The sequence below is a fragment of the Triturus cristatus genome, chromosome 4_1 (genome assembly GCF_964204655.1).
Source record: "Triturus cristatus chromosome 4_1, aTriCri1.1, whole genome shotgun sequence".
Taxonomy (NCBI): Eukaryota; Metazoa; Chordata; class Amphibia; order Caudata; family Salamandridae; genus Triturus; species Triturus cristatus.
This window is the reverse complement of record NC_140585.1, coordinates 1,124,229,566-1,124,243,834: the sequence shown is the minus strand read 5'-3', so window position 1 is coordinate 1,124,243,834 and position 14,269 is coordinate 1,124,229,566. Positions and strand designations below refer to the sequence as shown.

The 14,269-nt window shown below is 46.4% G+C and overlaps 1 protein-coding gene across 4 annotated transcripts in view; it reads left to right on the top strand.

Annotated features, from left to right (window-relative positions):
- The window catches only part of KMT2E (lysine methyltransferase 2E (inactive)), a 2,077,373-nt gene that overhangs the window by 114,523 nt on the left and 1,948,581 nt on the right, over positions 1-14,269 (top strand). For all 4 annotated transcript variants that reach the window (XM_085654164.1, XM_085654162.1, XM_085654163.1 and 1 more), the window contains exon 2: positions 625-793. The gene's annotated coding sequence lies outside the window, so the exon portion shown is untranslated. The remainder of the gene's footprint in view (positions 1-624; positions 794-14,269) is intronic.

Sequence of the window (14,269 nt, the reverse complement as noted above, 5' to 3'; positions counted from 1 at the left end):
ATGAGTGAACGTGCACTAAAAGTAGAAGTAGTTTGCTGGTTATCAGGGTGACTGTATCTCCATGCATTTACCTAACCCAGATCTGGTAAGTCGTGTTTGAGAGCCGTGGACATCACTCCCACACCCTGGAAGGATGCAGCACTGCGATCCATTTCTGGATCCCACAACAGCTTAAAGTCTCCCCCCACCACCATGTCCCCACCCAAATTTGTTGCTTTGTCTCTCACTTTTTTTGTTAATGGTTGAGAGCTTTACCTATGCGAGTAAGATGCAGAACTGAGCTGTGGGTAAGTTATGGAATCTTTTCATAAAAAATAGTTGAGGCACGTTTTCACCTTAAAAACTTTATACCTAAATCTGTATAGATTCTGTGACATGCTTTGCTTGATGCTTGTAACATTGTCTAGAACTAGGTTTGACTCTCTAGGTCATGCCTTTCTCCAAGCCTGCTTCATGTGATTAAGTTATAATGTCTAAAATAAGATCTGTTGATCTTTGCCGTGTCTCATCTGGAAATTTTCTCGTCAGATTCTGCAATCTTGTCTTCTATTATTTATGCGTTTTTAAAAAAGTGAGTTTAAAGACTGTAATGTTCCGAAAAGTAAATGTTTCTCCTTCTTTTAGCTTCCGTGCCTCCTTTCTGCACGCTGGTCAGTGTTTTCTTCAGGTGCATTATCTTCATACCGTCTTAAGGTTCATCAGCGGAAAGTTTTGTTCGTGAGCGGTTTCCTAGATCCTACCTCCCTTCCAGGTCAAGAACACATCCCAGTTCAGTTATTCTGGTCTCCACCTGGTAAGCCATTTCTTATCAATCAACAGATAGTTCCTTTTGCTATAGTTTTATGCAATTTATTTCACTTAATTGTTTTACAGAGTGAAGCCCATTGGGTGATCACTCGTTTTTGGGTGGGGAGGTTGGTGGCTTAGTAGAAGACCCATGAAATTTAAGGACCATATTTTCTGCACTCCTACACATTCCCTTTATTATTCAGTGACCTACAAACAGTTATTCATCACTGAAGTTTGCTTTACTTGTTGAAATTCGACTTTCACATGCATATTTGAACCACAGACTCCTCCGGTTTAGAATTTCCCCAGGTGCCAGACTGGATAGGAAGATTTGTGAGCAATGTTCTGGCCTGCTAGTTGGTGACACCACCTGGTTCTCCGGTAACTCTGTGCCACCCCATACATGACAGTGCAAAGCTGTATATAAGTGCTACCCCTCTGCTCTGATGTTGGTTCCTTCCTTTCCACACCCTACGATGCAGATTTGGAGCTCTGCAACCGTCTTTGTTGTTCGTTTTCTGGAGACTCCAAAGTACATCAGACAGTGATACAGAGATACTGTCTTCCCAGAAACAACAGGTTTAAAACCAGCTTGGCTTCACAAAGCTGTGAGGCGCTCCAGTTGGCACTGCCTCAGTGAGATTGATGCCGTGGGGCTCTTTTCCAGATCTATACCAATGCTAGTTCAGATTTCCTTCTAGGCTCCATGGTCCACACCAGTTCCTTTTGTGTCGATGCTACCAGCGCCAGCCCAGGATCAGACCTGGTGCTGTTGTCCCATCCGAACCATCATTTCGATGCTCCAGGTCGATGTCGTTGTAAGACATTATAAAGGCACAATCAGTCATTCTGCAGCCTGATCCTAATCCTCTACCTCGTCACTGACACCAGTACTATCGGAGGCTTAAGGCCCATTTTGGATCTGACTTTGAAGCAGTTCTCCAGTATTGGGGTGTCTTTCATAGATTCACATGCTTGAATATTCCCCGTCGTCGGAGTGGGAGTCCCACGGTAAATAATATAGCAATATATACAGTCATAATATATATATATATATATATATATATATATATATATATATATATATATATATATATATATATATAACCTACTGGCGGTCGCCAGTAGGTAGTTATAGTTAGGACCCCTTTTCCATAGGAAATCCGCAACATTCTATTTTGAATAACTTTGGCGCCGGTCGATGAATCCTCGCGAATTTCTCAAAATAGGTGGGGCGCTACGCTCCGCTCCTACCCTGAAAGTCTCGGGGGGTTTCGTCAAGCGGGGGCTGAGATAAAAGGGGGGTCCCAAAACGCGTTTTTCCCATGCATTTTTCCATAGGACCTTTAGACAGAGCTACAGCCCGAACGGCTGAACAGAATTACTAGAAATTTGGCAGAGAGGTAGTCCCTATGTCAAGGAAGTGCCTTTTGTAGGTTTGGTGTAAATCTGTTCAGTAGATTCTGAGAAAATAGCCTTTAAATCAATATATATATCTGAGCCCGCTTACGGTACGCTTACCGTACGCTTACCGTACGCGTACGGTGGCGTGCGCGAGCGCGATACTGATTGGCTCTTAGATCTTAGTAAACATTCGAATCGGCCGAAACCAGGAAGCGGCGTCCGCCATTTTGTCTCTCGCACTGAGTGTTATTTATCAAACATGATGCCCAAAAACATGTTACGGGGCTGTTTTGACAACTCCCTTCCAACATAGTCATGTTGAGGGAGTCCCCAAACATCCCCCAAGAGCAAAAACGGTTTTATTTTTTTTCCGGCAATTTCGCCGAGTACGCTTACCGTACGCTTACCGTAAGCGTACGGTAAAAAATAGAAATAAAAAAAACACTATCCACACTTACCCCACCCCCTGTGCTTTTGGTGGCCGTAGGCCACCAAATGTACAGGGCTTATTACATCAGTAAAAAAACTATATTTTGGCAACATGAAATTATAAAATCGAAATAAAAAAAACACTATCCACATTGACCCCACCCCCTGTGCTTTTGGTGGCCGAAGGCCACCAAATGTACAGGGCTTATTAAAGTTGATAAAAACCGTGCACGGAACGCACTGCGTTAAGTGGGCGCGCACGCCTCGAATGGCGTAAAGTAACTTAGCATTTAAAAAACCGTACAAATTCACTGAAAAAACCATAGGTTTCACACACGTTATAGTTAGGAATTAGCATTTAAAAAACCTTGCAAATTCACTGAAAAAACCATAGGTTTCACACATGTTATAGTTAGCGGAAATTTTACTGATAAAAAACCAATGAAATTGCCCCGTTATAGTTAGTGCTGGCAACTATAACTCACGCGACCGCAATCTTCTGCTGATGACATATGTGTCTTTATAAAAAAAAATATTTGTAATATATGTATAGCTAAAAATGTATGGAAGAAGACATGGGCAAATAAGTGTCTAAATACAGTATTAGCATCAGCAGAGGATTGCGGTCGCGTGAGTTATAGTTGCCAGCACTAACTATAACGGGGCAATTTCATTGGTTTTTTATCAGTAAAATTTCCGCTAACTATAACATGTGTGAAACCTATGGTTTTTTCAGTGAATTTGCAAGGTTTTTTAAATGCTAATTCCTAACTATAACGTGTGTGAAACCTATGGTTTTTTCAGTGAATATATATATATATATATATATATATATATATATATATATATCCAACTATGGGTATATTCCTTCTAGGAAATAAACATCCAGCACTCCGGTGAAAGAATGGGCACTCGGTCTTTATTTTCAACAAACGAGGTATAACATCAACGCGTTTCAGCAGACTCGCGCTGCCTTGTTCACGATGTTTTGTGCACCACTTTTTTTCATTAAAATACATTTCATTTAGTGATTGACAACAAAGAGGGACTCAACTTTCATACTCAGCTCTGTATAATGCACTTTGGCCGCCATCTTGTAACATGTTCATTCCTATTTGTTTCACATGTTTACTTAGTACGATTTATACTCAATTTGCACATATTGCTGTATTACATAGCTCAATGATTATAGCTACTTCTTATGTTTTCGCGCAGGGTACCTCCTTGCGTATATTAAGAATAGCTAATTAATATATATATATATATATATATATATATACACATAAGTAATCATATAAAAACAGAGATATAAGTAAGTGATAAACATCAAGAATGTCCCTATATGAAATCTCCATAGAGATACATGGAAAGAGAAAAAAGACATTCGCAGTCTATCTCTGTCATTATGTTAGTCCAAACTACGGCCAATCAGGCGCCAGCTCCTCTCTAGAACCTTCTCCTCAGAGCTCCTCACCTCAGATTTTCTACCGCACGTCGTGTGACAGGGAGTCTCCCTGAGCTCTGCTCAGTTTTTTCTCTTTAACATGTCTTCAAGTAAGAAGTCTTTGTTTAGACCTTGTTCCTCTTGTGGAAAGCTACGTTTGTTCTCAGAAGATCCACACAGTAAGTGTATTTACTGTCTTTACCCTGACCACGAAGTGGGTAAATGTAAATTCTGTAGAACTTTTTCTACAAAAACTTTGAAAGACAGGGAAGGCCGTCTCTTGTTGTGGCTCCAGAGACTTAAGGATAAGGATGAAGTAGTTTCTGAGGTAGAAAGCTTTACTTCTGGCCGTTCCCACACAGCCTCTAAACGCAGTAGTGTACAAGACCTACCTTCGCCTTTTCTTAAAAAGAAGAAAATGTCTCTGTCTATGACATCTGCCACGTCTTCTTCCATGGCAGCTGCGTTGTCGCCCACGAGACATAGTTCTCAGGCTACTGAGGCTTCGACTTCCCAGTTTTCTGGCAAAAAACTGGCTTCTTCGTCGACGAGCCTTCCGACGACGAAATCCGCAGTTTCCTGCTCGTCGACGGTGACTCTGACTACGACGTCAACATCAAGATCGTCGACGGCGGCCCCGTCGACGTTATCGTCGTCGACGATGATCATCAGTACTATAAAGACTGTATCATCTGTATTGCCTATTGCATCGTCGTCGACGAAGAAAGGAAAGACCTCGTCGACGTTACCATCGTTGTCGTCTAAGATTGCAAAATCTGCCTCGTCGACGAAGAAAAAGAAGAACTCGTCGACGTCTATCCCGTAGACGGCGATTCTGTCGACGGCGATTCTGTCGACGATGGTTCCGTCGACGGTGGTTCCGTCGACGGTGGTTCCGTCGCTGTTGGTTCCGTCGACGGTTCCGTCTACGAAGATGTCGTCAGTGACCTCTATACCTCAGATCCCATCGACGGCAGTCTCATCGGTGAAAATAAAGATTAAAAGAACGCAGAGGTCATTAAATACACAAATTTCTTTCGCGTCTTCAGCGACTACTTCGTCTTTTGCTGCTGCTCCCTTGTTGCCATTGCCACCAAGTAGTCGACATGAGGTCATACCTTTTGGATGATTCCCACCTTCCTTCACCTTTGTTTGCAACTGATTCGGATCAAGATTCAGAAGAAGGTTTACCTGAATCGTTTGGAACAGCACACAGTCCGTCGGATTTAATAATAAAATGCCAGGATGAAACTAGTGAGGACGAGGAAAGGTTTTACCAGGAGGAAATTCCTACGGAAGGACAAACTGCGACGTTACCACTGTCGCTTATTACAAATCTTCAACTCATGTTGGACGATTATAATCGGCGTTTTCCTCTAACACCACAAGAGTCTGTAGTTCCGGCTACTCCAGTGGTACCAACATCTATATCGAAACCAATGCCAGTTGTAATACCTTCAGTACCACTCAGACAATCATCAGCTGTGACATTACCTCATCAAGAAACTGAAGAGGAAGTTCCTCAGGATAGGGAAGATGGTGAGATCCTGGATGATGGGGGCGATGGTGATGAGGATGATGACGATATGGCGGAGTGGGATGACTACCATGCCCAGACACCATCTCCCTCTCCGGTGGTACCTGGTGACTCGCCACCTGTTGACATTGCAAGTTTTCACCAGTTGATGGATAGGGCAGCCCAACGGTTCAAATTAACAACGGAACATAAAGAGGAGGATTGTTTCCTGTACGATTTTAAAAATCAGCCTTTCAAGCAGACACATACAATCCCTATTATCGAATTCATTTGGGAGGAAGGCAAAAAGATAATGAAGACACCAAATAGCCTTCCGGCACAAGTGCCTAGACTGGAGAAAAAGTATAAGTCACCATTAGGAGCTCCAGCGTGCCTCACTGGTCAATCAAAACCAGATTCTGTAATCACACAGGCAGCGCAACGTCGGGCTAGAAACGCTGCGTCTACGATCACTGCACCACCTGATCGTGAGGGACGTCGATTGGATGCCATAGGGCGAAAATTTTCATCGATGGCTTCCACCATTGTAAGAGCGGCTAATGCCTTAGCCATCTTAGCTCGTTACGACCGTCAAGTATGGGCAGATATATCAGCTCTAGTTGAAAAACTGCCTGAGACGTCTAGGAGTGAAGCTGTGAAGCTACTCCAAGAGGGAGAGAGTACTTCTGCAGAGATAATTGACTGTGCAGTGGATATCGCATGTACGGGGTTCCGTCAACTTGCTGGAGCGGCGGTATTGCGCAGACAAGGTTGGTTGCGCTCAACATCCTTTCGCCAGGAGGTGCAGGCAATGATATTAGATATGGCATATGACTGAGAAGCTTTATTTGGAGATCATGTCGATGAAGCTCTCCAATCGATACAAAAGGATACAGAGACTGCTCGATCTCTGGGTACATTACAATTTAAAAAACAGCCCTTTCGGGGTGCACGCGGACATGGTACCTCCTCTAATTTTCGGAAAGGAAGCAACCAGTATCGACCATACAACCAGGGTTCCAACCGTTATTCCTATAGTCAACAACAATCCTCTCGACAGCAGTCTTCCAAGACTTACAGAGGTAAATCCTCGTACAGAGGTTCCACTTCTAAAAGACAATGACTTGTGTCAGTCCCAGAAAATTGGAGGTCGAATCTCACTGTACTGTTCTCAATGGTCCTCGATAACAAAGGACCGTTGGGTTCTGGACATTGTAGAAAGAGGTCACACCTTAGAGTTCATCGAATTCCCTCCACCTACGCCACCTACCGGACCACCACCGGCTCATATCAAGGAACTTTTTCATCAAGTTCAACTTCTACTGCGCAAGGGAGCCATAGAGGTAGTACCAGCATCTCAAAGGGGAAAAGGATTTTATTCCCGATTCTTCCTTATCACCAAAAAGAACGGGGAATGGAGGCCCATACTAGTTATGAGGGCTCTCAACAAGTATCTAAAGAAACAATCCTTTCGTATGTTAACGCTTGTCGAGATCTTGCGATTACTCTCACAGGGAGATTTCATGGCAGCAATCGATCTCCAAGATGCATATTTTCATATCCCCATACTACATCAGCATCGGAAATTTCTACGCTTTCGAGTGGGTCGAAAGGATTTCCAGTTCAAGGTATTACCATTCGGTCTACGTTCAGCCCCTCGAGTGTTTACAAAGGTACTCGCTCCTGTGGTAGCGTTCCTACGTCTCCAGGGTGTTCAGATCTTCCCATATCTGGACGACTGTCTCCTGAAATCACAATCGGAAGATCAACTTCTACAGGACACACGTCTTTGCCAAGAGGGGTTTCGCTCCTTAGGGCTTTCTATAAACTCCTCAAAGTCCCATCTGCAACCTTCTCCTCGCAAGGATTTTCTGGGAGCAACATTGGATACAGTGTCAGCAAGAGCATTTCTCTCCCAAGACCGTCTACAAAGGATTCTTCGACTGGTAACCCTTATCAGATCAAAAAGATCCGTTTCTGTAAGACTATTGAAGTCATTTCTGGGGATGGTGTCATCGTGCATTGCCTTGATCCCTCATTGCAGATTAAGGACACGCCCCATCCAAGAAGAACTAGACATTCAATGGCTTCAGATTACGGGTTCATTCAACGACGTTATAAACGTCACAGATCGGATGAAGTTGGCACTTAAATGGTGGACACAACCGTTGAATCTAACAGAAGGGATTTCATTTCTGTTGTCAGTCCCAGACATGACCATAACAACAGACGCCTCTCTGGAAGGATGGGGTGCTCATCTGGAGGATTTGTCAGTAAAAGGGAAGTGGACGATGTGTCAAAAAACCTGGCACATCAACAGGCTGGAACACATGGCTATATTTCTAGCTCTCAAGTCGTTCCTTCCTTTAATCCAGGGAGAAACAGTCCTAATTCAGACGGACAATACAACCTGCATGCACTACATCAACAAGCAGGGCGGAACAAAATCTCCGAAACTGTCACGACTAGCTCAGTTGATCTGGGATTGGTCTCTCGACCATCGCATCACAATCGCAGCAGTTCATCTACCAGGGGTATCCAATATCCTAGCGGATTCCCTGAGCAGGTCCTCCTCGTCGACCCACGAATGGGAGTTACATCAGCCAACTCTAGAGATGATATTTCGACTATGGGGTCGTCCACAGCTGGATCTCTTTGCCACACCGGAGAACCGGAAATGCCGAGATTATGCAAGCTTGCATCCCCATCAAGGGTCACGGGGCAATGCCCTTTTGATGAACTGGTACAATCTGTTTGCCTACGCTTTTCCCCCAATCCCTCTCGTACCTCGGGTCCTGTGGAAGATGCGGAGGCAGCCCTGCCATCTACTTCTCATAGCCCCACGATGGCCTCGACAGGCATGGTTCTCGGAACTACTCCTACTGTCCCAATGCGAACCAATCCTCCTACATCCTCGAGCAGATCTACTCACAATGAGCAAGGGGAAAATTTGTCATCCGAATCCCTCATCGCTGAGCTTATCAGCTTGGAACCTGAGCACTGTGAATTTGCCCATCTAGACATTCCACAGGACTGTAGAGACATCTTGGCTCAGGCGAGGGCTCCTTCAACGATAAAAATTATAAAAACGTACAAGTTAAAATGGAGGAGATTCTGCCATTGGTGTGCATCTAATGGGGTTCATCCATTTCACTCTACACCGGAACAATTGCTACCGTTCTTCTTGCAATTAGCTAATTCTGGACTTTCTCATGCAACCTTAAGAGTTTTTCTGGCGGCAATTTCCCGTTTCCGTCAGGATGGTTCAACTTCCCTTTGTTCTTCAAGGATAATCCATCAATTCTTCAAAGGGTTGTTTCGCAAATTTCCACCTGTTAGACGCCCTCCTCCGTTGTGGCATCTTAACATCGTGTTGGCACAACTAATGAGACCACCGTTCGAACCTATACACAAGGTCGATTTAAAGTATCTGACATGGAAGGTGGCTCTTCTTCTAGCGCTAACGTCTTCACGTCGCGTCAGTGACATTCATGCATTTACAATAAATCCTCCTTTCCTACAGTTCAAACCAGATTCTGTAGTATTGCGCACTAATCCAACATTCTTGCGTAAGGTGCCTTCAGACTTTCATATTAACGAGCCAGTGATCTTAAAGACTTTCTTTGCTAATCCTCAAACTCCTGCGGAGCAAAGATTACATTCCTTGGATGTGAAACGATGTTTAAAGTTCTACATCAACAGAACAGCTTCTTTTTGAAAGTCTGATCAACTCTTCATAGCTTATGGACGCTGTCACAAAGGACGTCCAGTTACAAAACCGACTATTGCACGTTGGGTTTCAGCAGCCATCGTCTTCTGCCATCAAAAGGCGAACAAGCCTTTGCAGTCACCAGTGAGAGCTCACTCCACTAGAGCAATGTCATCCTCAACTGCCTTATTTGCTGGAGTGCCTTTACATCAGATCTGCAGAGCAGCTACGTGGTCGAGCAGACATACGTTTACTAGACACTACTGCTTGGCAACTTTAAACGAAGAGGATGCTGCAGTTGGGTAGGCAGTGCTTCGCAATCTTTTTAAATAAGTTGAGCCTCTTCCTTCCCTCCTCCATATTGTTTCCATTTACCGTTGAAATAATGGTTCATTTACACTTATATAGATATTCAGGAATATCATATATATAAGGATATTGATTGGCATTCCAATTTTTAGTGCTGTTATGACTATGGAAACAATGATAATTGTTACTGCTAGCTATTCTATATTCAAGCATGTGAATCTATGAAAGACACCCCAATACTGGAGAAGAACAATTGTTACTTACCTGTAAACAGGTGGTTCTCCAGTATTGGTGTCTTTCATAGATTCACATGCGACCCTCCCTCCTCCCTTCAGAGGCTCTCTTCTCCTCATACACTCTAAAGTCACTTTGGTGCTACGAAAATCTGAGGTGAGGAGCTCTGAGGAGAAGGTTCTAGAGAGGAGCTGGCGCCTGATTGGCCGTAGTTTGGACTAACATAATGACAGAGATAGACTGCGAATGTCTTTTTTCTCTTTCCATGTATCTCTATGGAGATTTCATATAGGGACATTCTTTTTTTTTTTTTTTTTTTTTTTTTTTAAACCGTTTATTACAAGACTCAAAAATATACAAATATGGGCCTACAACCTTCCGGCCGGCCGCTAGCAATGAAAGGAGCATACGATATACATTTATAAAACACATGATGCTGCGGCTGAGCATGTACAGGAGGTAACATCGTTGCGAGCCACACTATCCAGACCCCACTATACGGTTCCATTTTAAACTTAAAGAACAACAAATACAAACACACCCACAAGGCAATCCTCAATCGGAAATAGCAACACGTGCTCCCCTAGAGGGGGGATCCTAGCCATCCATAGGAATCTCAAGAGGGGGGAGAGATCAGAACTAGGGCTGGGTACACCTAATGCCCAGGTACCGGGGGGATGAGTTGGCTAAGGGGACGGGGCCGGCGACGGATCAGGCAATAACGGTGGAGCACAGATTCCCCCGCGGTAGGCGTTCCAGGGGCCCCACACTTTCACCCATGTCGCAGGCTTACCTCTCGCCACATACACCACCTTTTCCCGAAACATGCACCAATCCATATGTTCCTTCCAGGCCGAGACAGTCGGGGGCCTCTGGGATCCCCACAGCTGGGCAATATCACGCTTGGCAACCATATACCCCAGAGTCACCCACCACGTCTGCGGCACCGAGTAATCGGTAGGCTCCCACACATTCAACAGGCATCTCCTCGCTTCGGGCAACAGCGCCACATGCGTGACCACTCGCAGCACCTCATGCACACCACGCCAGAACCCCTCCACCTCCGGGCACTCCCACAAGATATGCAGAAAAGTCCCCAGCGCACCACACCCACGCTTACACAAACCGTCCTCAGCATAGCCCATACGCAGGAGCTTTGGCCCCGTCATGTAGACCCTGTGGAGTATCTTGAGCTGGACGAAACGAAGGCGAGCCGGTATGGCCACCTCTTTCGGGGAGGCCACCGCGGAGATCCAGTCCTCGTCGTCCAGCTCCAGCCCATTGGCTACCCAAGCCTCACGAAGGGCAATCAACAAATCTGAGCGGTCGTTGATCAGTTTTTTGTAGATCAGTGAGATCGTGCTGTCAGGGACGTGTCCATCCAGCACTCTATCCTCCAGGGGGGAACACTCCGGGATGGAGGCAACGTCCGGAAAGACGGAGTCCAGCGCATGCCGGACCTGCAAATACCGAAAGTACTCGCTGCCCTGCAACTGAAATTCCGTCTGCAGCATCTCGAACGTTTTAAATCCTCCCCTCGTCCAGAGATCCCCCACTTTGCTAATGCCTATTAAGTCCCACTTCTCAAAGCCCTTCGAGGTCCACAAGGAGCCCAACCGCTCAGACGCGTATAGTGGTGACGCCCGGGTCAAACGGTCCCTCCACCCCATAGCTGCATTGGCCGCGTGCCACACTCGCACCATGACACTCGTGGGGCCCGTTAGGCGAGCGTTGGGCGCGCTAGTGTAGAGCGCTCTATTATGGTCACCACCTGGAAGTAGCATCCTATCCATTGCAAACGCTGGGTTTAAGGCGGGCCCATATAGGCCCTGATTAATCGCAGCTAGCTGGGAGGCCCAATAGTACCGTTTAATATCCGGGAGGGCAATCCCCCCGTCATACCATGGGAGCGTCAGCTTAGCCAGGGCAATACGTGGCCTCCCGTCCCAGAGCAGGCGGCGCTGCAAACTCTCCACTTCGCGGAAGTAGCGCGCTGGGACGAGGTCCATAGTGTTCTGCAACGCGTACAGGAAACGCAGCAGCGACATCATTTTAAACAATGCCGCCCGGCCGAGCGGCGAAAGCGGCAAACGCCGCCAGCGCGCGACATCCTCTTTCAGACGCTGGAGGGGGGGAAGCAAGTTCCGATCATACCGAGCCTCCGGGTCCAGAGTAATGAAGACACCCAGGTACCTAAATCCCTGCGGGGCGACCTGGATCGGACAGCCCCGCGGGAGGATAGGAGCCTCCCCGGAGAGAACATATACACACGATTTAGCCCAGTTGATGACCAGACCGGAGTTACGACCGAATGAATGCAAAACATCAACCAGTACTATGAGTGATTTACGTGGGGAAGCTAGGTACAAGAGGATGTCATCAGCGTATAGGGATACGCGGTCTTCATACTCAGGGGTCCAGCGGAGACCACGGATGGAAGGCTCCCACCGCAGCCACTCCGCCAGGGGCTCCAAGGCAAGTGCAAAGAGGAGCGGCGATAAGGGGCAGCCCTGCCGTGTGCCCCGGCCCAGCTCGAACGGAGCCGATACTCTTCCGTTCACCACCACCTGCGCCAATGGGCCCGAATACAGCAATTTGACCCAACTGATGAACCCTGGGCCAAATCCAAACTTCGCAAGCATCGCCCAGATATATGGCCATTCAAGCGTGTCAAACGCCATGGTGGCGTCTAAGGACGCCAAAATGGCCGGCTCCCGTATGAACGGGGCACGTGCGAGCACACTGTGCAAACGCCGCAGATTAAGGGCTGTGCTGCGATGGGGAATAAAGCCAGACTGGTCCTGATGAACCAAATCGCCCACCACGCCGACCAGCCGATTGGCCAGTACCTTAGCGAGAATCTTGGGCTCCGCATTCAGTAGCGAAATGGGCCGATAGGATGTAACCCGGTCCCGAGGTCTCCCCTCCTTGTGGATGACCACGATTGTAGCCAGACGCTGGTCCAGCGGGAGGGAGCCCACCGAGTGTGCCGCCAGGAACATAGCCCGGAGGTGGGGTGCAAGCGTATCCGGTCGCAACTTGTACAACTTGATAGGGAGACCATTCGGACCCATGGCCTTGCCGGAAGCGACCGAGCGTATGGCGAGGGCGATCTCGTCGGAGGTGGGAGCGGCGTCCAACGACACCCTGTCATCCCCGGAAAGGGACGGCAGCGCGATATCACTGAGCAGGGCACGGGAATCCTCTTCCGAGCAGGGAGACACCGGGGAATACACCCCACGGAAATAATCCGCGAAGCAGGAGACGATTTCTTCTGGCATATAGGGACATTCTTGATGTTTATCACTTACTTATATCTCTATTTTTATATGATTACTTATGTATATATATATATATATATATATTTATTATGACTGTATATATTGCTATATTATTTACCGTGGGACTCCCACTCCGACGACGGGGAATTTTCAAGCATGTGAATCTATGAAAGACACCAATACTAGAGAACCACCTGTTTACAGGTAAGTAACAATTGTTCTTCAGGGTATGCAGAACATTACCCATGACACCAGTGATGATGATGAGGCGGACAACCTGTTCAACCCTCACTGTAGGGATGATGGGCTATACCTGGATTTACAGACCTCACGTGGGCAGGATACATCCCTAGAGTGAGGTAGATTCACCACTTCTGCCATCAACAGAAGATAGTGCCACTTTTGGAGTAGTAGTGTTGAGGGTAGCAGCGGTGCTAAATGTACAGTTGCCTATTGTCATAGCAAAGGCAAATATATTAATTGAGATCCTTCAACCAGATCCACTATTACCTTTTATCGAGTCTCTCAAAAACATTCTTATAGTCACATGGTCTAAGACATGCCCGGTGCATCTGGTCAATCGACCTGTGGCCAGGTGAGTTAGACTGGCCCCTTATGAACCCGATTTGTTTGGAAAGGCATTCTGTTCCTGAAAGTCTGGTTGTACAGTTCTCAATAATGACATTCACTCCAAATGCCTCTGTGACTAATCCCCTGGATAGATTCAACATGTATTCATGCCTTCAAAAAGAGAATGTTTTCTTGGCTAGCTTAGCCTTTAGGTTCTTGAACTTAAAGTGATGTTTAAGAAGGTACACCCATGCTTTATGGGAGATGGCCAGCGAGATCTTGCCAGCCTTCCTGGAAAACCTGAGGTCTTCACTGGCTCAAACGATAAATGACAGCCAGGATGCTGCTAAGCAGGTATTGCCTAGTGGCATGGACACAACATACTCAGTAGGCAGAGCTCTTGACACCTGTGTAATGCTTAGAAGGCAAGCTTGTTTCAGGTCAGCCAACTTTACGTTTGCGGGCCCAGTGTTTTTGCTGGATATGCCCGTTTGATGTCTCCAGATTGTTTGGAAATAAGGCTGATACAGGACTCAACCAATGGAAGGGCAATCGAACTTCAGATCTACCCTTGAGGCTCTTGG